General features: G+C 34.7%; 1 protein-coding gene across 1 annotated transcript in view; it reads left to right on the top strand.

The window, feature by feature from the left end:
- Nucleotides 1-8110: 8110 nt before the first annotated feature.
- The window catches only part of LOC145259086 (uncharacterized), a 43044-nt gene continuing 27692 nt past the window's right edge, over nt 8111-23462 (top strand). The window contains exon 1 of the mRNA XM_080116738.1: nt 8111-8422. The gene's annotated coding sequence lies outside the window, so the exon portion shown is untranslated. The remainder of the gene's footprint in view (nt 8423-23462) is intronic.

The following is a 23462-nucleotide window of genomic DNA, read 5'->3' as shown; positions in this document are numbered from 1 at the left end:
AAGAAAACAAAAAAATAATAATATGGATATAATTTTTTATTTGGACTTTCTTGTGAGCTTCACCTAAATTTTATTTGTTAGATTTGCTTTGAAAAAAAAAATCGTTTATTCTCTTTATGCCTGAAGAGATAAAAAAAAAATCCTTGAAAGGTTGCTTCAGCAACAAACTGGGTTTAAATTAAAGACATACAGAGAGATAGAGGATTTAAAAGCTTTACATAACTTAAAGTTGTCAAGTCCTACACAATCAAGTTTTTTCTTTTCAAATCCAACATGATGTAGACAATGTTCAAAAAAAGTAAGATGTGATCCACCATTTTTTTTTTTCTGTTGCAAAATATTTGTTTTAGCAATGTGTTGTAAACTTTTGAATGGCAACAGAGTAAGTTGAGAGTTGCAACAAAAAATACTGTCACATTTTTCTTTTCTTTTTTTAATATTCAACAGGTTTAATAAGGAGCTTTATGTGTTGTATATATAACTACCAAATTCTTCATGAATAACATTTGCTGACTAAGCTTCATAAGGCAAGGATTCGTCCCCATTTAGAATATGGGTCCCTAGTGTTTGCTGAAGTTGGCAATGTGTTCTTATTCTCTAGAGCATCGTGCCATCAGATATATACTACATATTCCCTGCTGCAACCCTTTGGAGTATATGATCTGCTTGGATTAAATCTGCTGTCTACTCACCGGAATGTAAGAGTTGCTTCTGTTGCCTACAGATTATTTCATGATTCTTGCCCCACCGCAGTGCTTAAATACTGCCCTGTGCTGCAGCTGAACAGACTGAACCTGCGATGATATATATCCACATTAGACCCTCTGCATAATCACACTGTTGTTTGCTAAGAAATGTACCGGCAATCTCCTTTCACATTGTGTTACGGATTCTGAAGTGCTGCCTCGGAATTGTGTGAATGAACACGTATCACTGTCACATTTTTAAAGTTCTGCATTGCGTAACTATCATTATATGCTTAAGTTTTACGCATTCCCTAATTGGTTTAGTAGCCTCTGTCTATTGCTAATGGTTTTATGATAATGGCTAAATAAAGGAAAAAAATATAGAACTACCCTAATTCTCCCCCCTCTGGCATTTTTTAATAAGGAGATTTGCAGTTCCAGGATATCATGTGACTAAAAGGCACATGGTATTTCTTCTTTTTTCTTTCCAAAGTTTGACGCCTAAAAATATTTGGTGCTTATTGTCTACAGATTGTTTTTTTTTTTTTTAAATATGTAATTTTAAGCAAAAACAACAGTACTTACTTGTCATATCGAAAATAGCTATATATATCCAAACATTACGAAAATTCATCAAGTAGAACAACTGCTATTGTGTTTTTTGGTAAAAGAGTCTAGCACTATGGTCTAAAACAGTAAGTCAGCCATTAAAGTAGCAAAAAGGGAGATAAGTATGTCTCCTGTATTCACAATCTTCAAGATGTTCATATGTAGGGAAGATTTATTTTTATCTATAAACAATGTTTTACTCAATGAATTTTCATAATTTTGAGATATATTACTATTTTCGACATGACAAGTAAGCACTTGTTGTTGCTTAAAACTATATATTTTTAAAAATTGATCTGTCAACTCGCACCAAATATTTATTCATAAACCTCATTAAATAGGAAAACAAAGTATTCAAATTATTAATAAAAAGTAATTCTGTTTGAAGCACTTGATTATAAATTAGGATTTAACGAATACAAAGACTTGACGAGTATGAAATTGTTTTTAATAAATATTGCTGTTTATTAAAAATAAGATTGAAATTTTTTTTTTTTCTTTCAAATTTTTGAATAGTAAATCAGGAAATTGTACAGTTGTTCTTTTGTTTTGACTTAATTTCAAACATTTCAAGTCATGCCAGGGATTGCCACCACCACTGCATATAAGAGGAAGAAAAAGAAAAGAAAAAAAAACATTCATATATTTCCAGGTTGCATAAGGTATCTGAAAACACCTCAAACACTTTCAGAAAAACAGAAAATTAAATTGTTAAATCAATTTCTTGTAAACAAATATAATATTAATCTAAGTTTTATTCTCTGGTTTCTATCACTGACTTAATCTATATAATTATAAAACTCAAATGATCTTGTAACAATGTATGTAGCCCACTTTCCGGGTTATGACATCCGGTTGCACATGTGCGCATGACCTGCGCATTGAAATATTAACGTTATTATTTCGAAATTATTATTTAACATGGGAGTGGGGTTTAAAATAACTTAAACGTAATACAGAAATGAAAGATGTAAAAAAAAAAAAAAAAAAAAAGATATATCAAAATTTGAATTTAACTATAAGTATTATGGTATACGTTCAGTGCACATTTACCTATAAGTATGGCCAACCACTTATAATTCAGTAACTGTAAAAACTTTTTTTCAAAAATGATCAATTATAATAAACAGAACGACTCCTAGAAATATATCTATATTCTTTTTTCATTTTAATATACTTTCATAGAAATGATTCTGTTATGTCAAAAAAAAAACTATTTTCCTTACATCACAAGTGTCACGCTCATACATGAATTCCATAGCTAATATAACATACTGACCCAACGGGTCACAGATAGTCTAGTCTAACTTTAAAAGTGACTGCAAGCTTTAATCCTATCGTCTTTGTTTATGTCTTCCATTGCTTATGCTCTTGCAGAGAGGATTTGGTATTATTAGGATGCTTATTAACTTCCTTTTCAACTGTGCCCCACATGTAATGATCAAAACGATTATGGCCTGATGAGTTAGGGGGCCATAAGTTTGGTGTAACATGATCGTGAAAATTCTCAGCCATCCATTTTTGAGAGCTTTATGGGATGGTGCTGAATCTTGTTGGAAGACAGACCATCCTATTAGCTACGTTGTCTATCCAAGGTTTAGCAATGGTTTGGAGAGTCTTGACATAAGCATCTGCATCGACTCTAAGGTCCTGTGAAAAAAAAATGAGGAAGCATCATGTGCCTTTCACTACTAACAACATCACAAACCGTCACTGACAACTTTTAAGAAATTTGTCATTTTCTGAATTGCTGTGTTTTGCTTTTATAGATACTACTAGCAGGCCGCCTGGTATTTCCTGGTCGTAAAATACGCGTAAATATTATCTTTTAATTCATACAGAAACTGAGACGTGCATGCAAGTGTTATGTTTTTTTTAAAACCATTCACTTCTTGTAAGTTAAAAAAAAAAAAAAAAGTACTTAAGCTGAGATCGAAATTAAAACCTAAAGACAGTGAGCAAAGTACGATAACCATTAGGCCATGACACAATCTTTTAAAAGGTGTTTTCAAACCTACTTATTCATAACATACGTAATCTGTAACGTGAACTCCCACGCACCAATTTTTCAATTTTTACCCCTTGGCAATTCTTTTTTTCAGACGAAAATGGATTAAAAAGTTTTCCACATGTCTGAATATCCTATATACCAAATTTCAAATCTGTAGATTAAAAATTCATTGAGTATATAGGTTGAGAAGTGTCTTCACACACACACACATTCTCACTTTTATAGATATATAGATTACAATGTGTCTTTTCATTTCATTAGTTATCGTAGTATCTGTCATGAGATGTTCTGAAAACAAACAAAAACATTAATTAGTATATTTTTGATTTAAATTACAAAAATATAATTTTCCTGAAATATTTTACACACCCTGTATATACATATATATTGTAAATAGATTTTCCAATTTGTTTAACTTTTGAAGTGAAGATAACTCGTGATACAAATAAATCCTGATTCAATTATATCACAAGTTATTGAGCCAATTATCATGTTGCTTGACGAAAACATGCCCCCCCCCACCTTCAGTAGCCCACAAACTATTTGTGATGGTCGAGGTCTGGGTTGTATCCTAAATTGCTTTCCCTCATAATACAACTGCAAATTCGACTTCATCTCATGTAAACTCGTTCCTGAAAAGATAGGAAAATTTGATAATCTTTCAAAAAGATACTTGTATGTTTTCACAAAAACTTTTAAAAAAATACTTGTTTTATGAAATAATAAATCTGCATGACATAAAATTAGAATTTTATCTTTTTTAAGTGGGATTTCTTGTTCAAAGTTCTTTGTTGGATCATCTAAACAAAGTTTTGGTCAGTGAGATCATCCTTCTATGCTTTAGTCTCATGAAAGTGTGAGTAAAATATATATCTCAAATTATATTATTTAATTGGAATTCATTATTGAGATGAGTATTATTTATTTATTGCAGACTATTATCCTCATTTTTTTTTTTTTTTTTTAGTTGTTGTTTAACGACGTTTCGGCCTACTATTCCTCTGGCCTTCATCAGGTGGTAACTGCGATGGGTAACTGAAACGTGAAACAACAACTAAAAAAAAAAAGATGAGGATAATAGTCAGCAATAAATAAATTCTCAAAATATTTGTTTTTATGTTCACAGGTTCTTGCAATATAAGAAGTCGGTTTGTTTGAAGTAACGAACAAATGCTTTCCATAAATATCGATTCTTGATTGGACAAAAGCTCAAATTAGCAGTTTCTTTCAATCAATTACAGTACAAGAAATATTCATTCAATAATCTTGCACATAGAATAAAAACCCAAACGCACAGCTTTCTTTCTCTATTTTCTGGTCTTTCTTTCACGATTGATGCATGTGAAAATAGCTCTCACAAGATAGCCTCGGCACGAGGTGTCAAGGGCACAGGAGTAGATGCAGAGACTTTCCTGAATGCTGGCAAAATATACACGTGTCCTGCATCAATGAAATACATGATTTATACATACAACAAAACAGGCACGCCAATACACAGATGCATATCTTTATTTACACATGTAAATGCATGCGGCACCAGCCGAAATGAACCTGTGTACTTATTTTTTTACCTTACAACCTCAACAACTCTTCTTTCGCTAGAACGTTCTTGGTATTCTCTGAACTTTCATATTCAATTAACTTTTTATTGTTCATTGTTTTAACAAATTACCGATAAAAACTTATTTTCTTATTCTTTATTTTGATATTGCCGTTTCCCTCAAAAAGTAAAAGAAATTAGTCTTTAATGTAAAAAAAAAAAAAAAAAAAGAAAATACATTGGTGTAATATTTGTTACAAAGGAAGGAGGGCTAAGAAATACTATGCTATGATTGGTCAAGCAGATCACATGATAAATTAGAGAAAAGCTTTTTTAAAATAGTCAATCCATTAGCAAGACATTACTCTTAAAGATGGCCATGTGGGACACTCATCTATAAAAAACAATATGGTGACATAATCCATCTCTCTTTGACGGAATGGTCATTACTGACCAGCCATGGCACTTTACGTCACCACTGACTCCAGTTCTGTGCCATTCTGAGCAACTCAGCCATTCTAATGTCCACAATGTCCTTCACGTTGTCTGATATTCTTGTTTTTGGTCTTCCATGTCCTCTTTTGCCAGATGTTGTACCAAAGAGTAGACCTTTTGTTCGTCTATTCTGGCCACATGTCCTAAAATTCGCAATTTCCTGTCATTGATGTTGTCCAGCAGTCTTCAACATGGTCCAATCTTCTCCAGAATCCATTCATTTGTACGTTTGTCCACCCAGCTTACACAAAGAAGTCTACAATAGCACCACAATTTAAAAGCAGCAATTTTCCTCTTGTCGACTTTCTTCAAGATCCAACATTTTGCTCTGTATGTTGCTATTGAGAATACCAAAGCTTGCAGGAGTTGTATGTCACAGTAATTATGTCACTTATGCAATTGTAGAAAGCAATATATAAAAGCAATTGCCTGCCGTGTTCCAAAATTCATGATGATTGATTAATTAGTTTAGGAGTGAATCCTATTCTTAGACATATAATAAATAAATCTCTACAATTATATAAATGCAACTTTGTCTGTGTGTGTGTGTGTGTGTGTGTGTGAGTTTATTCCTTATAGACTCCAAAACGGCTGAACAGATTTTTTTTTAAATTTACAGAACTTTAGTGTATAAATCTGGGAGTGATTTTAGTTAAGTTTTGTCTCAAAATATCCCCGATAATCAAAACCGTTATTTTAATTTATCTATCATCGGTACAACCATTTTCCATGTCGTCGCTTAGCAACAATGATAGAACAATAGGCTGTGAAAATTCTACTGTGGGTAAGTTGATAGCGTGTTTTTTTTTTTGTTTTTTTTTCATGACATGGTCTGTAGGTTCAAATTCTGCACGTAAATTTCCTTTTTTTTTCATTAACTGCAAAGAATTTTGTAAGACTTGAAAATTTACGTTTTTATTATTTGTACTTTTTTGCATGACGTGGTCTGTAGGTTCAAACCCCGCACGTAAATTTTTTAATGTTTTTTTTGTTGTTGTTAACTGGAAAGAAACTCATATAAAATAATTTTATAAAAGAAACAATAGGTGCTCTAGCATGCAATGTAGAATAATATATTTTTTGGATTAAGTTACTGCATGGAGGCATGTGAAGCTTCCTCGCGGGCGATTTCACAGATTTCGATGACAATAAAAATATAGGAGTATAAAATATTCATTGATCATCATTCAATCCTAACGTCGGGTCTCCCTGCTAGTATATCTATATAAATATAAACAGATACCTAACTTTATACAGATATTAGTGGTATTGAAATAGTGTTGAGTGGCATCTTTTAGGATTCTCCTAAAGTTAATATTAACCAACAATGAGAGGAATTATGGACATCATTAATGATATTGTTGAAAATAAAAAATGATAGGTTAGTAAGAAAAACGGAGTTTGCAAATCGGATTACCTGAGAGGTATTTACCTGTAAATGTTGAGAGTGGAGAAGTGAGTGGCCCCTGTTCTCTACCAATATCCTTTCTGGTCAGGACTGTGAAAAATTCTTTCATTGTTAAGAAGGAAGAAAAACATGACGCTTGACATAGTCAAGGAGTCGTGATATGACCTCCATTTTTTTTTTTTTTTTTTTTTTCCATAAATCTGCCCCGAACAGAGAGGTTATATATCTTAAACTCTGTTGATTAGAGTTCTCTAAGGGGAGGGAAGGGTTACATACTATCACATCCCCCTTCTTTCAATGATTAGAGGAAAGATCCAGAAAAGGAAAATTTTTGTGAAACGATGAGACAAAATAAAAAGTCCCATCTCATCTCGTTTTTTGTCCTGTTCCTTTTCTCTTCCTAGTCTCCTCTTTTCTTTCTCCTCGTCAAGTCGCCTCTTCAATTCCCCTCGTGTTGCATTTCATTCAGCAATCTTCTCTAGCTTCAGGCGTTCCCCCAGAGCCTCATGTTCTTCAGGGGTCATGGATATTTCATCTGGTTTCAGATATCGTTGATTATTCTACCCATTCCCCTGTAAGGCGAATAATCAGTATCTGATGAAACACTGATGCATGAATGAAGATTTTTTTTTTTTTTTTTTTTCTCACTTGTGTTTTTTAAACAGCGGTTTTGCATCGCCACAGAAACTTTCAAATTTCATGTCATATAGCCTTAACGACCTCATGATGCTTTCCTTTACTCTTCAGACACCATCCGCAACAATTGTGCTTTAAAAACAATTTACTCTTGCCTTTCTTACGACTTATCTGTACGGGTTTCGCATGAAGGATTTCTCCGTTCATGGTGTCTTGAACTTTATAATTGTAAAAGAAAGCAACTACACCAAAACTGCAGCTCTTTTCATCAGTAGCTTCCTCGTGTACCTCTTCCTCTTCAGCATCACCATTGAGGGCATGTTGTTGGATTTCTTCTTCTGTTGGAGGCGTAACCTTGATAAACCAGTGGTAGGCACCTTTTGAGAGAAAAAAAGAAATCTTCCATATTATTGGAATCCACGTCACCCAGAGAAAAAAACTTTTGGCCTTAGCGCCAGTACCTTGATAAAAAACAAAAACAAAAAAAAACTTTTAAGGTCAACAGTGAAGTATCAATATGATTTTTTTTTTTTTTTTTTTTTTTTTTTTTTTTTGCTGTTGCTGATAAACCAAAGGAAAACCCTCCCCTATCGTATCAACCAATCACAATTTAGAACTTCAAGCAATGTTACCTCACCCTCGCCGCCACTCAATACTGCATCCACTCAAATTGTTATCAATATCGATGATCTAACCACAACCAACGGCAACACGTGCAAGTTTACACAGATGGCCCGGCGAGGTGGGGGGTGGCTGAATGAATAATACACAACTTCTGTTTAGTGTTTATAGTTTTATTGTATAAACAAAAGTGGTATTGTTTAGTTGTGTTAGAAGCACTTTTTTTTTTTACTACAGACGAAACAGTTTTGTCTTGCGATCACTTAAAACTCTTAGCTGATTTTTTGCAACGGGGAAAGAGATTTTGAAATAAGATTTCGAACTCGCTAAACTCTACGGAACTTGAATGTAAGCATCGCTTGCTGGTTGCATTCATTGTTTATATCCATCCCATAAGATGATGGAGAAACACACACGTGAGTAATAATTTGAATAATTAAGTTCACTTAATAATAATAATAATAATAATAATAATAATAATAATGAATCAGCATCATCAAACTAAAAACTTACAAGCACTGTTTATCGGTACAGTTATAGCAATGTCAGAAATCGCCATTAAAAATGCGTGATAAAAACTTGAATACTTAGACTTACTATCTTTCGAAGCTTATAACTACTTGAAAAATGTAATTGAAACTCTAATTTTTTTTTTCAATAAAACGAGCAAAGACCAAATTTTAAAATAATAACAGATTTAATAGCAAAATATGTAATATTTGTTTGTTTGTTTTTTAATCGGTTTTCTTTAAAAAAGATTTCAAGAAAATCAACGAATTTTAACTTCCTTCGAATATAATAAATATATATAAATTAAAAAAAAAAAACACTTATCTATAAAAAATATCAATCAATGGGTACTTTCATTCTTCATTGATAAGAATTTATCCATATTTATATTTCATATTCCATGTACTTAAAAAGTACATGGAATATGAAATATAAATATGGATAAAATAATTTTTAAGCAAGGATTAAAAAATCCCGCAATATCAGATGGGCACAACTGGAAGAAAGGGTAAATTTGCTCAAAACTATTCTTTTTTGTTTTGTTTTAAATTAGATTATTTTATTTATTGATCTTTTATCTTCAATTTGTGATATATGAACCTTAGGTGAGAAAATTCTTTATTTTCATTTTAATGGACATTTCAAAATGGTGAGGGGGATGAATTAAAAAAAAAAACGTTTGTGTAGAATATTATATTCGGTTTATTGGAAAGAGCATAAAATTTCACATTAAACCTGAAAGTATCTTAAAAATTGAACCAATATAGAAAAATTTTGATAGATTTTTAAATTGAAAAATTGAAAAAAATTTAACTCGTAAAATTCAATTTATTTCATTACGTAGAAAAAATGGCTGCATGAGCGCGTGCAGGCACTTTGTAAACACTGTTTTTTTTTTAAATAAAAAAAATATTTCTATTATTTTTCAAAAAACTTTAATAGTTTAGATTAAAAGTATATTCCATAAAGAAAGTAAACAAACCACTTTAAAAAGAGAAATTACGAGTTTTGTATATTTTATTCGCAGTTTTGTGTTAAGGGTGTCAAAAATTCCCCAAAAATTCTGAAACACCTAGTACAGTTAACAAGAAAAAAAGGCGCTTCTACACTATTGGGATGAAATTTCGGAAATCGTAATACTGAATGTCATATGAAAACAATAGTATCTACGTATTCCTCATATTTTTAAGATGATTATATCCAAAAATTAAAACGATCGATTAGGTAGAAAATTATTGATTAAAGAAAATAAAAAAATAGAATTTGATGAAAAAGAGATTTTGAATAAGATTTTGAACTCTAGAGACCTCCACATCTTTGTGCAAAACGTCAGCCTTTTACACAATAACAGCAACGTCATCATTTCGTGTGTTTACTATTTTATGTCTCAATTTTTATGGATAGACATTGGTGCTATAATAGTTAATCGAAGAAACTTTTGTTTTTGCTATCAGATTTTCATATTTGCATTGTAAAACAAATAGATTTTTTAACGAACTACACAGACGAGAGTTAATAAAATAAAATTAATTTTAACGTCTTCTGTTGACACCTATGTATTTATGTATATAAAGATAATGTTGCTTGAAGGCCTTCATACTTTTTTGGAAAAAGGCACAAAAAATAAAGTACACCCTCTATCAATTTAAATAATCAAATCAAAACGAATTTTTTTAGGCCGATTTTGGATTTTCGATTTTATTATCTCAAGAGTCATATACTCTATTATATGAATACATTTTTTAATATTGGAAACCTGTTATAAAAAAATCTTTATTTAAACTTCTAACGTGGAATATTGGAATTTAATATCATTTAAAGCTTTTTAAAAATAATTATTAGAAAATAATTATTTTTAAATTCTGGTTTTTTTTGGGTTTTTTTTTGTTTTTTTGTAATTCAAATAATTATATTACCAAGAAAAAAATTATCACTAAAAAGTGTTTTTTTTTAACATAATAATATTGATTTTATGTCCAATTTTACTTACAACTTTAAGGTAAGTGAAATAAATAACGGGATTATATATATATATATATAACTATTTTTTTATTATTTTATTTTTTCAGCTTTAAAAAATGTTGAAATTTTTATGGACCTACATTTATTTTGTTTAGTTTTTGTAACATGAAATATAGGGGGGGTAGAACACCTCAAAAACCAAGTTCCTCTAATATATTTCACGAAACCTACTTTTATTATGTAAGTTTATTTAATAATGAATAAATATCGAAAATTTCAGGAAAATATAACTATTATTTGATTTTTTTCTAGATTTTTTAAACATGGGTATGTTTACGGCTTCAAAAACGTCACTACATAGGAAGGTTGATTTAAAGCGTCGATAATATAAACACGATTTTAGCCTCGCATTATTTTTGTATGCTGTAAAAAAAATTTTTATAATATATTCGCAGTTTATTTGAAGCTTCTTCTTTTAAATGGTCAAAAAGTTAGTGGTTTTGGTTGATGATCTCCATCACCTATCGCTCTATGTGTTTTTGATTGTGGAATACAACAAGCCATTGAACAGGGTTTTGCTTTCAATTGATTGAAACAAGGCAACCAAAAAAAAGTATCAACATTTGTAATATAACAGTCACGTTTATACATTGAACACCAATACAATTTGCAGGAAATACACTGAACAGTGTATACACTGGAAATTCTACTGGACCTTTTTCTTGTTAGAAATTCTACTAAATTCTTTAGTCAAGTTTGGGAATGAAAAATTCAAAGTTTTTAGTCAAGGTACTGCACCTAAGCTAAAATTTTTTCTCTGGGTGATGTGGATTCCAGTACTATTGAAGACCTCTTTTGCTCCCTTAAAAGTGTCTACCACTGGTTTATAAAAAAATCAGTCCTAGCCGGAGAGGGTATTAATAGAAACTGACTTCTCCACTCTCAGCAATAACAGGTATACACCGTTCAGGCGGTTCGATTTGCCAATTCAATTTTTCTCACTAACCTTCTCCCATTTTTTTTTTCCACAGCTTCATTAACGATATACATAACTTAATTTCTCTCATGTCATTCTTATTGCTTAATTCCTTCTCTGTTCTTTCACTTGGCTTCGCCTCAGACAATGTCAATTTATACAAACCTAATTCTTAAAGCTGGGTGGTCGCCAATTTATAATCATTACCCCCCACCCCTTTTTTCCAAATTTGGTCAACTCATAATTTCACAATGAAATTCCCTTTCTTTTTTATTACTCTTCATTGAGATAGAAGGTTGCTCTTAAAATCCAATTCCAATTTCCCAGATTAACGTCTCCAAAGTATCACACACCAATAATATTCACAAAGACAAGTTTTTTATATACTCCGTCATTCTTATTACTGACACAAACTAGCTAAGATTATGAAAATGACTTTTCTGAAAATTGTTATCTTTTACCTCTAAATTTGAATAGTCACAGAAACATCTGATTTAACTTATAATCTCAAATACATGTCTACTTATGTTATTGATCTTTTAATTCTTCAACGAGTGTAGTTATCTGTTTCTGTTGTTGGTTGGTCGGTTGGTTGTTTTTGTTTTATGGCATATCAACCCTTTTCAGGTTATTTAATGCCGAATCCAGTTATTTTGAAGAACAATTTTTTAATAGAATATATTTGTTTTTTTCAAGTCGGTTTCTATTCAACCCATAGTTGGAACCTTAACAAGTACTACCACTCCGGGTCAGAGTGGACCTGGGAGCAATGGCAATTAAAGGGTGGCTCCACACTCCCCAAAGCCTGCAAGCTGTGGCCTCACCATCGGATATAGTTTAAGGTCATATCCAGGACCTGTTTCTGTTGTGAACATTTTTCTGTTAGTTGCCTGCAAAGAATTAGAATATGATGTAGTAGTGATCATGTGTGTAGGTTACTTTCCAAACAAGTAGTCGCCATTTTGTATATTGCATTATCATGGCTAACATATGGTGGTTGGAAGAGTTAACATTAATAAACAGTTGGTTTTATATACATTTAAATTCTTTCTCATAGAGACAGTTTTTCAAGGAAAAACTTAAGAAGAATCGATATGTAAATGATCATACATAAATAGGGTAAAAACATAGTCTTAGTTATAAAGTACAAAGCTATGTTCATTCTCCTTAGAAAATCTTATCGTCTGCTCAACCTAATCTGCTTTGTCTCCTTGAACAACTCTGATTCTTTGGATCTATTCCATCTGATTTGTCCAATCTACCTGTCTCCTAAATGTATCTACTTTTGATTGGAAATCATAAATGTCCAATCTTTTTTTTTAAGCCACCTCCAGCTAATCAGCAAAACCAAATACATTTGACCATTTTCTCAGTCACTCTCTCCATCACCTTCCAATCACCCTAACCCAAACACCTAATGGCATCACCCAGCCTAAAAGATTCAATAGATTTGGGCAGCTAGCCTATCGCCTATCCATTTATCTCATTTTCAATCACTTTTTTTTTTCTTAATCATTTCCCTTGCAACATTCTTGGCTGTGTGTGGGGAGGAGAGGGGTGCTGTCTATGGTATCACTGCAGTAGCACATTCTAGTATTAAAACCAAACATGTTCAAGGGAGATAACTTTGGTACTAAGGAACTCATTGCATTCAAGTTACAATTTTAGTCTTTATTTTGGATGAAAAAGTAAAAAATAAAAAAAAAATATTGTTTTATCTGATGATGTCAATCAATTATCTCACACTTGAGATTTGAGATAAGTTAACTTTTCATTTTATCTCTGATGGTCATTCAATACAATTACTTACAACGTTTGATGCTTTGAGGTCACTTTTTATCACATCAAAATCAACTTATGACACTGAGTTTTAAATAGTGTTTCCATATCTATAAACGTATATTTTTAACTATGGAACAAAGCGAAAATCATAAAGTAATCATCAATCAAAACCCAGACATTTAGCCATGTCATCCTCTATACATACAAGAAATAATTAAAATTTAAACAACTGTGTATTTACTTTTGAAATATCAAAAGTAAGTACATAGTTGTTTAGATTTTAATTATTTAATTTGTTTGTATATACATTATACATGACAATTAATTTAAGTTAAAAAAAAGAAGTAAATTCATGTAAATCAGTATGGTACAACTTTTTTTTTAACTGGTTTGTTTCTGCTGTTTGTTAACATTGGTTTTCTCAATTCTTTAAGGTAGACCCAAAAGTAACCCATGAAGGTTGTTAACATCCATAAGTTAAAGTGGTGCCATGCAACCTGAGTTATCCATTTCACTAGCTTCAAGTTCTAATCAGAGTTCTAACAAAGAAAGAAGATTTTTAAAGAAGCAATACTGAAAGACTGAAAATGACAAGAGTGACTGTGAAAGCAACATTTAATACTCATTCGACAAAAACATCCGAAAATTTATTGTGGTGTTGAAAGATGTTTTAAGAGATCAGTGCATCAGAATATGGACAGTTCAGGATGTTTATGACTCAAGAAAATGGACATTTAATGTACAGTTCTCTGTGTATATATTATTTAATTTGAATTCATTATTGAGATGAGTATTATTTATAAATTTTATTTATTGCGGACTATTATCCTCATCTTTTCTTAGTTTTTTCATGACGTTTTGGCTTACTATTCATCTGGCCTTCATCAAGTGGTAACCGCGACAGGATAGGAACTCCAAATCTCCTAACTACAACCACTGCAATTACTGGCTTCCGTAGTTGTTGTTGTCTCACCACATCCTGCCACAGTTATCACCTGACGAAGGCCAGAGGAATAGTTGGCCGAAACGTTGTAAAACAACTAAGCAAAAAATAAAATTAAGTTCTTTGTGTGTCTATCCATCGCAAACACATTCTTGCAAACATGTCAAGTGAAATTGAAGTTGTATCGACATCTATAACTTGTACATTGAGTTTCTAGAGATGGCTCAGTGCCAGACAGTTATAATTTTGTGAGATGATGCATGACCCAATATGTAAGAATCAAGACTATTAAAAAAAGATGTAAAACATCGAATCATTGTAAAGCAGAACAGCTTTTGATTAGGAATAAACGAGAATCCCTGTGTACTTCTGCTCCCCAACCTGAACTCCATATAACAGTTTTTATTCATATTTATTTTATTCTATAATTAGAAGGGGTACCGGCGTTGCCCGGGTAGAGAAAGGTGGTGTAGTAAGGATATTAAGCAATCCCCAGAGAAAAAAAAAATAGACGCAACCCGGATGGAGAGAGGTGTGAAAAAAAACAACAAAAAAAAACACGAAAGCAGTACATGTAAACCAGTTTAAGCGAACTTGAAAATAATTCAGCTTTTGTTTTACAAGAAAAAAAAAATCACATTGCGTAAACCTCCAAATAAGGAAAATGTTATGGCAAATAAAAAGCTTTTAACCCTGTTTAAATGTTAAAAAAAAAACCTGTTTAAAAAAAAAATAGACCACTGTTACGTGGGCTTGAACGTGAAAACTAAAAGCTCATGACCCGACCTCGTTATCCACTGCACCACAACACTGTCAACATAGTAACGTTGATTTTTTTTATTATTATTATTTAAACCAATTCAAGAAAGAATGCCTGATGCACATGCGTGCTTGGTGAAGTCGTTTAAAAAAGAACGATTTTTTCTGATCCTCCCTTGCTATAAACGTTTATTTCTATACAAAATAATTGAGCGTTTTTTTCTAATTCTCACATATTATTCGAGCGAGACATCACTCTTTCAGATAGTACTGGTCTGGACCCGGTCCGCTACAGCTAAGAAAAGCTTTTGGCAGACATACAAACACACACACACACACACACACACACACACACACACACACACACACACACACACATGTTTTGCCTTTTATATATATAGATAATTTCCAATTTTCAAGTTATGGTGAAGGTTGTGAATTAAGTCCGATCTTGCATGTACTGACTACATGGGTCAAGTTTCTGTCAATCTTAACCTGTTATTCACTCTTAATTCTTACTCCGGGTCGAGATTATAAACAGTGTAATTGTCTGTAATGTCTTGTTTGGAATATCTCTTTTTTTCTTTTTTTTTTTTTTTAGATTAAGCTGGAATTTGTATGCCTTCCTTTTTTAAATCGTCTTTTAAACCCTTTTTTTATATTATTTAATTCGAATTCCTTATTTTTATTATTTTTTTAACCTTTTTCTTTCTCTCCTTTTCTTTTGCCTTTGCATCTTTTATCATTTCTCTCATACTCCCACCTCCCTTCTCCTTCTCCTTTTCCTTTTCCATTTCTAGTCTAAAATGTATTTAAAAGCGGTGTTGTCTATTTCGACCATACTTTTGTATAATGCCGATTTTTCTCTCCTCCTCTAAAGAGGTCCCCCCCCGCCTTTCTCCCTTTATTTTAACCATTTTTATCCTTAATTATTTATAATAATGTAATAAAATTCTTACGTAGCTTTAATCCTTATCTCCTTATCTTTCCATATATCTTGCTCCTCTTAATCTAGTAGAGCTTTTTCTATCTGGATAGGTTTGCCTTTTTGTTAAAAACTTCATTTTTCAGGTTAACTTTATCACTATATATATATATATATATATATATATATATATATATATATATATATATATATATATATAGGATTGATATGTAGTTTGCTTGAAGCATTGTGTGGGATAGGTATGTAGTAGAGACTATATTTCATTCCTTACATTGTGACAGCCTTCTAAATCTCTACTATATATATATATATATATATATATATATATATATATATATATATATATATATATATATATATATATATATATTGGGGGGGGGGGTTAAATAGTAAAAGCTAATGGAATTCCACAAAGACACCTCAACAGATGACTAAGATGTGGATGTTAATGCCTAGAGGGTTGATGGTGTCACACATGCACCTAGAGCCTAACTAATAACAACAGAATTTGTGTTTTCTGTGTTGGAATATTTTGTTTAAACAAAAAGACACTGTGTTATTTAATAATATTTGCTTTAATATATGTGTGTGCGTGCGTGTGTGTGTGTGTGTTAAATAGTGAAAGGGTAGTAGCATTCATCTAGTGATTTTGATTTGCAGACCAATATTGACACATACACAGAAAGCTATGATCATAGGGTCAGCAAGTTTACACTCAAATGTTACCTCAACCTACTGAGGTTGGAATCGAATGTAATGTGTGTGAGCCTTTTCTAGTCTCACTATCCTTACATCATCAACGCTCTGATCCCCAGCTGGCATCAATTGTGATGGATGGCTCTCGTCTGGGTGAGGCTCCATGTTTTGACAAGCTTCTGGGTTTGACCTTTACTCCTGATCTGAAATGGAACATGTACATCAAGTCTGTTGCCAAGGTCGCTGGAAAGATGGTGGGATCCTTCTACTGCTCCAGAAGATATCTCACTACTGATGCAATTCTCTATCTATATAAAAGCCAAGTACGTCCAAGGATGGAATACTGTTGCCATATCTGGGCAGGAGCTGCTAAAAACAGCCTATCCTGCCTTGACAGAGTACAAAATAGACTTCGTGGCTTAGTGGGGGATGCCCTTTTCTCTACCCTGCAACCTCTCTCCCACGTTGCGAGCCTGTCCTTGTTTTATCGTTATTTCCATGGCAGATGCTCGTCTGAACTCCAATCTCTGGTCCCCCCTCGCCAATCTTTCACGAGAAACACCCGTCTAGCTGAATCCACTGTGAAAAATTTCCCCCACTCTATATCTGTGCCTAAATCAAAACGCGGATTCCATGAACAAAGCTTCTTTCTTAGAACTGCACGCCTGTGGAATTCTGTTCCGTCTGCCTGCTTCTCTCCGGACTACAATTTGGATGTCTTCAAGTCCAATGTTAACAAATTCCTAATGAACCGCCCCCTTAAGTAAACACTTCAGCAAATCTCCTCACTAACTTAATGTACTTGCAATAACTCTTATCCCTGAGTGGCTTCCGGGCCTTGATAAGTGGTGATCACTGTGTAAAAAAAAAAAATATTCTTAGTGCTGATATTGTTGTGTCGTGGAACAACAGTGAAAATAAGAACAGTCAAGTCGAGGTTCGGTTAAGGAACAAGTGTATTAGCAATAATGTACAAAGATAGGAAAGCATGTATATCTACTGGGCACTCGGCTAGCAGTTGAAGTGCAGTCGCATCTCTCTCACCAGTGTTGGAATTACTAGCGCTATTTATAGTGCTAATCTGTGTAAATTCCTCTGTTTAAGGAAGGCCGGTATAACACATATTCTTTCTTCTGTTGCTTTGTGAATTCTCTTCCATCAGGGCTTAGATTGAATAAATGAAAAGCTTTTTCTTGAAATCCAATTTTTCCATGAAAAACCAATAAATCTGGGTCTTTCTTTGTTTACATTCTTTTAAATCGCAGCTTTTAACACTGTTGATACTCTGTCAAGAGTTAGAAAGTTCAACATTTACTTCTTTTATACTTAGTTTTGGACTTCAGTGAATATAACAAAACCATATTTTTTTTCAGGACATCTAAAAAAATTTATTTTTTTTGCATAGCAAGATGATTCCCTTGAACTGCTGTTAATTTTTTTTTTTTTTTGAGCATTCAGGTGGGCTTTCATTTGGATAGTCATCACAGTGTTTCTTGTTTAGGCATTTTCTTTCTTTTCAGAGACATGATTACTATCGTCCTTTTAAAAATTTGTCTGTTCAGCATTTTTAATGAAAGGGAGAAGGATAAGCGAACATGGTGTGCTTGCATGCATTTAGTGAGAGGACAGAATTGTGGAGATAGCAGAGTGGACATTTTATAAGTGAAATGAAAGAAGTTATTAGAGGACAAAATATGTTTGTTCGTGTGGCTGCGTTTGTTTTGTTTTTGATTATTTATTTTTCTTTTCTTCTAAGAATGCCATAGCAAGAGTGTAGTCAAATTGCTGAAGATGCGGGCCGAGTATGGTGAGGAGGAACAAGGTAAATTCAGTCTCATAACTCTGAAAACACGGTGTTAAATTGGATGCAGGTTGTCATTGGGTAACTGATTGACTCTCAACAGAACTGTGCTGGACGGATCAGTTCAGAGCAATCTGCATCTAATTCATATAATCATCAATGGAATAGAAGATAACACAATTTGGAATAATCCCAAGTTTTTAACAGTATTGACTCTTGTTTCTTGTCATCAGTTTTAGTTTCATTTTAGTCAGCCTTCTGCAAATGGATTTCCATTCTGTATCACTTGCTAATAGGGTTTTGTTCATTTATTATTAGAACTCTTTAGTGACATAACGTGGGAAATATAAATGAATCGTCTTGCACTTTTTAACAATGACACAGTATTTATCTTTCTCCCACTAGGAGGGGATGTGACGCACAGTCGGAAGGTGAGATAATGGGTCAGTACCCCAAGAGGGGGAGCACTCTAGCCCCTCAAAAAATAAGTCTGAGTAACCCTGTCAGTATTCCCCGGTGAGGGTGCCTCAGACAATAAGCGATAAACTTGCGTATTTCAAAAACTGGGAGGCAAGGCTTGGGTGAACCTCCTAGGGCTACGCAAAGTATTTGCATCAGTTCGACAGCAAAAACGTGATCGAAATGGCCCATTTTATTTAAGACGGATTGCTGAGGTCAAAACCTTAATTTATGTGTACTACTGTAATCACAACAAAATCCACATCTTACTTTAATGATTTCACTCATTGTCACAAAATTTTACAATATTAACCTTTTATTTTTTAAATGTTTTTTGGTTTACACTGTAGCAGAAACAAATAGAACTCTTTTCTTGTGCATCAGTGCCTCCCCTGATTGTGCGATATGGCACATACTGACCAGTTAGAGGCATAGCGCAGAGACCTTCCTTACCCCCTAAGGAACTCTAACTGCTTCTATCCTGGACAAGAAAAACTCCTTCCTTTCCAGCCAGACGCCAAAGAGAGCAGACCTGTTTCCTCACTCTCTCTCTCTCTCTCTCTCTCTCTCTCTCTCTCTCTCTCTCTCTCTGCCTATACCGGTATCGACGATTCCCACTTGGGAATAACTACCGGGCAAAGGCAGACAAGTTTTATCCAAGTTATATCTTTTTGGCATCTTACCCTAACTTGCTTCAATAAAGCTTTTCCTTGTGAAGTTTTACGAAGTTGTTTGTTCATTTATTCAGTAGCTTGTGTTGAATTATTTATTTTATTAGGGAGTGCCCGAAAAGCACTAACTCAACTCCATAAAATGGTGACCCGACGTGTACACAAGTTTACTGAATGGCGAGCCTGACTTCTTCCCTGTTTAAGCAAGGAAAAGGCGGCGAACAGAAATTCCTGTGAAATACTTTTCTCAAGAAAAGTAATACTATAGGGACAAACTTCACACCTCTGAGAAGGATATATATATAAAAAAAAAAAAATTCGTTGCGGAAACATTTTTTTTTTGTCACCGTATAAAAAAAAACGAAAAAAGAAGACATCATTTCCTGCACCAGACTAGGTGGATATCCTAGGAAAAAGAACGTGAGAGCCACGGATAACAATTTGTCATAAATGATTTGAAAACCAAAAAAAAAAAGAAAAAAAAAGTGACTGAAAGTTTTTTTTTCCCCTCAACGCCAGAACACACACTCATGCGAACAGGAGACAAGTAATTCAAGGGACAGTTAATTCCGCGAAACAAAAAAAAAAAACTTGCTTTCACATATCGGCCAAAACGTAAGTACCCGTTTAAAGAATTCATTTACCTCCAGGTTATAGGTTACACACACAGGCACACACACAAAAAAAAAACCACCCACACACACATATAGTCCAGTTTTTTACCACTGTTCTTTTGAACCATTTTTCTAGTTTATTTTCTTGTAAAAAATTTTTTTCTCTCTTTTTAGCCTGTTAAATATTTTTCTTATTTTTGCCTCTGTCTAAATATTTTCCCTAAATATTTCTCCTTTTTCCGCACGTGGTCCTTCGACAATGTCCTATCTATATTTTGGATAGTTACATTTTTTTTTGTTGGTCTGTTGCCGCAAGCCTTCGCAATGATGTCACAACCTAACGACATTGTTGGTATGGCTATTTTAAAAGCCATTGAGAGACTCACTCATGAGGTAAAAAAATTTGGCAAGCTGGAGCCGCAGTTGCGCAGGCACCGACTCCAGGCTAACTCCTTACATTCACGCCACTACCGTCGCCACTCAAACAAGTCAAAACTTTGCTTTTATCACAGCCGTTTTGGTATGGAGGTGTGGAAATGCAAAAACCCCTGTTCATACATGAACCAGGGAAACTAAGGTCTGGGGAGATGAGCATGGCAGGCTCTCCACGGGATATTTTCAACAACCGTGCCTATTTCATTACAGACTCCCTATCCCAAGCTTGTTGCTTGGTTGATACCAGAGCGGCCTGCAGTATTTGGCCAATAAAACTTCCCACAGTCTCATTTACCGCCTCCAATGTCATCCATCACACTGCAGGCGGTAAATCACTCCCCCATCCCTACGTACGGTCAAATTTCATGTTCTCTGGACTTGGAATTACGGAGAGACATTACATGGGTTTTTACCATAGCGGATTTACCTTATCCCATCCTAGCTGCGGACTTATTGCACCACTTATACCTGATAGTGGATATGCGCAGACGCTGACTGATAGACGCAAATACAGAATTTTCTGTCTCTGGTGTAAAAACAAACACCCCCTCTATCAGCCCAGTATTCTTCATTGCCGCTTCAGATAACCCGTATCAGACCGCCTTACACTCCTATCCGGAGTTAACAAATTTCAATTTTGTGGTAAGCGAACCCACGCACACCACAAAACACCACATCGAGACCACAGGTGCTCCTGCTTTCTCACGCCCTCGCCGCCTCTCTGCTGATAAACTTAAGGCAGCGAAGGCAGAATTCAACCATATGCTGCAGCTAGGAATAATGCCCCTCGTCCAGCACATGGGCTTCCCCTTTGCATATGGTCCTGAAACGAGACGGAGATTGGCGTCCGACTGGGGACTACCGACGACTCAATGCCATGACGGTACCTGATCGTTACCCAATTCCACATATACAAGACTTTGCTTCCTCTCTACAAACTAGACCTATATTATCAACCCAGACGATATATCTCTGTTACCTGAAAAGGTGAAGGCTCTACAAGACCTTCAACCACCCACTTCACTTCGCCAACTAAGGCACTTCCTCCGTCTATTAAACTATTACAGATGCTTTATCCCACACTGCACGGATCTGCTAGCTCCTCTTTCCGACCTGTTACATAACAGGAAGAAGAAAAATGAGCAAATCTCACTTAATGAGATCCAGCTTAAAGCTTTTAATGAAGTGAAAACAAAACTGGCGACAACATCTCTACTTGCACATCCTGTACCCGATGCCCAGTTTTCTCTGGTCGTTGATACATCAGGCACAGCTGTAGGTGCAGTGTTGCAACAGCAGCACTAACAACAGTTACAACCTCTCGCATACTTTTTGCAACAACTGAAACCGGCAGAACAACGTTACAGCACATTTGGCTGTGAACTGCTGGCAATGTACCTCGCAGTGAAACACTTCCAACATTCACTTGAGGGTCGTCAATTTGTGATCTACACTGATCACCGTCCGCGTTCATATGCACTTCGTTCTAAGCCGGACAAATATTCTCCCCGCGAAACATGCCACTTGGATTTTGTTTCGCAATTTACCAGCAATATCCGATATATCTCGGGTGAGCAGCGGCAAACGCCTTGTCTCACCTTCTCGGATATCGATTTACAGCAGATGGCCTTAGACCAGCCTAGTCTGGACACGTTGGATCTATCGTCACCTGAATTTGCGACTTGCAAATTCGCATACCTGCCCGTACCTACCTCAGATACGCAGATCATCTGTCACACCTCAACGGATTCACCTCAACCATTTGTTCCAAAGACTCATCGTAGAGTTGTTTTTGACACTTTACACAACCTGGCACACCCCGGATGCAGAGCCACAGTGAAGCTAATTACAGCTAGATTTTTCTGGCCAAATATGAGGCGTGATATTACTGCCTGGGCACGTTCCTGTGTATCCTGCCAAAAGTCAAAGGTACACGAGCATATCCGTGCACCCCTTGGAACATTCAGCAACCCAGATGCTCGGTTTAGCCATGTTCAGATAGATTGGTTGAATCATGGCTGGTCAGTCAGGGATTTACTTATCTCCTGACCTGCATAGACCGTTTCACACGGTGGCCTGAAGCTATTCCCCTAAGTGACATTTTGGCTGAATCTGTAGCGCGAGCCCTTATATCAGGCTGGATATCATGTTACGGAGTTCCCACCACCATCACCACTGATTGTGGTGTACAATTCGAATCCCACCCATTTTGGGAACTGTCCAGGATCCTAGGGATCACACGCCTTTGGACAACGAGTTATCACCCAGCTTCTAACGGGATGATAGAACACTTCCATCGCCAATTGAAAGCAGCATTACATGCTTACTCTGACCAACAGTGATGGAGCGAGTACTTACCGGTCGTCGTTCTTGGCTGTTGTTCCTCAATCAAAGAGGACTTGGGATATTCTGCAGCCGAACTAGTCTATGGAGCATGATACAACAATTGACCCAGCTCTGTATGTCAACAGACTACGAGCCTATCTCAGTAAGCTACCACCGATGAACCCTAGGGAACAGAACATAAAATCTTTGGTTCCGAAGGACATATCAACATGGACTCACATGTTCCTTAGAAAGGACGCAGTAAAAGCTCCCCTAACTCCACCCTACACTGGCTCTTACCGCATGCTTTCACGCACTGATAAAACTTTTATCCTTGACATTAGTGGTAAAAAAGGGACAGTTTCCATAGATAGGGTAAAAAGAACCTTTCTGGACACATTAATACATGAGCCACACATTCCTCCAACATGCACACAGCATCATCATACACCTGAGGTAAATGTTCCACATGAGAACAGTTATGTGACCACTACACATAGTGGCCGACGGGTACATTGGTCAAAGAAACTATGTAAAACTGTATATTTCTGTTAAAAACGAAACTTTTCTTTCTCTC

Source organism: Euprymna scolopes, chromosome 3 (assembly GCF_053919585.1).
Source record: "Euprymna scolopes isolate OS-2025 chromosome 3, ASM5391958v1, whole genome shotgun sequence".
In the NCBI taxonomy this organism is placed as follows: Eukaryota; Metazoa; Mollusca; class Cephalopoda; order Sepiida; family Sepiolidae; genus Euprymna; species Euprymna scolopes.
Note: the sequence above shows the minus strand (reverse complement) of the source record. Positions and strands in the feature narration are given on the sequence as shown.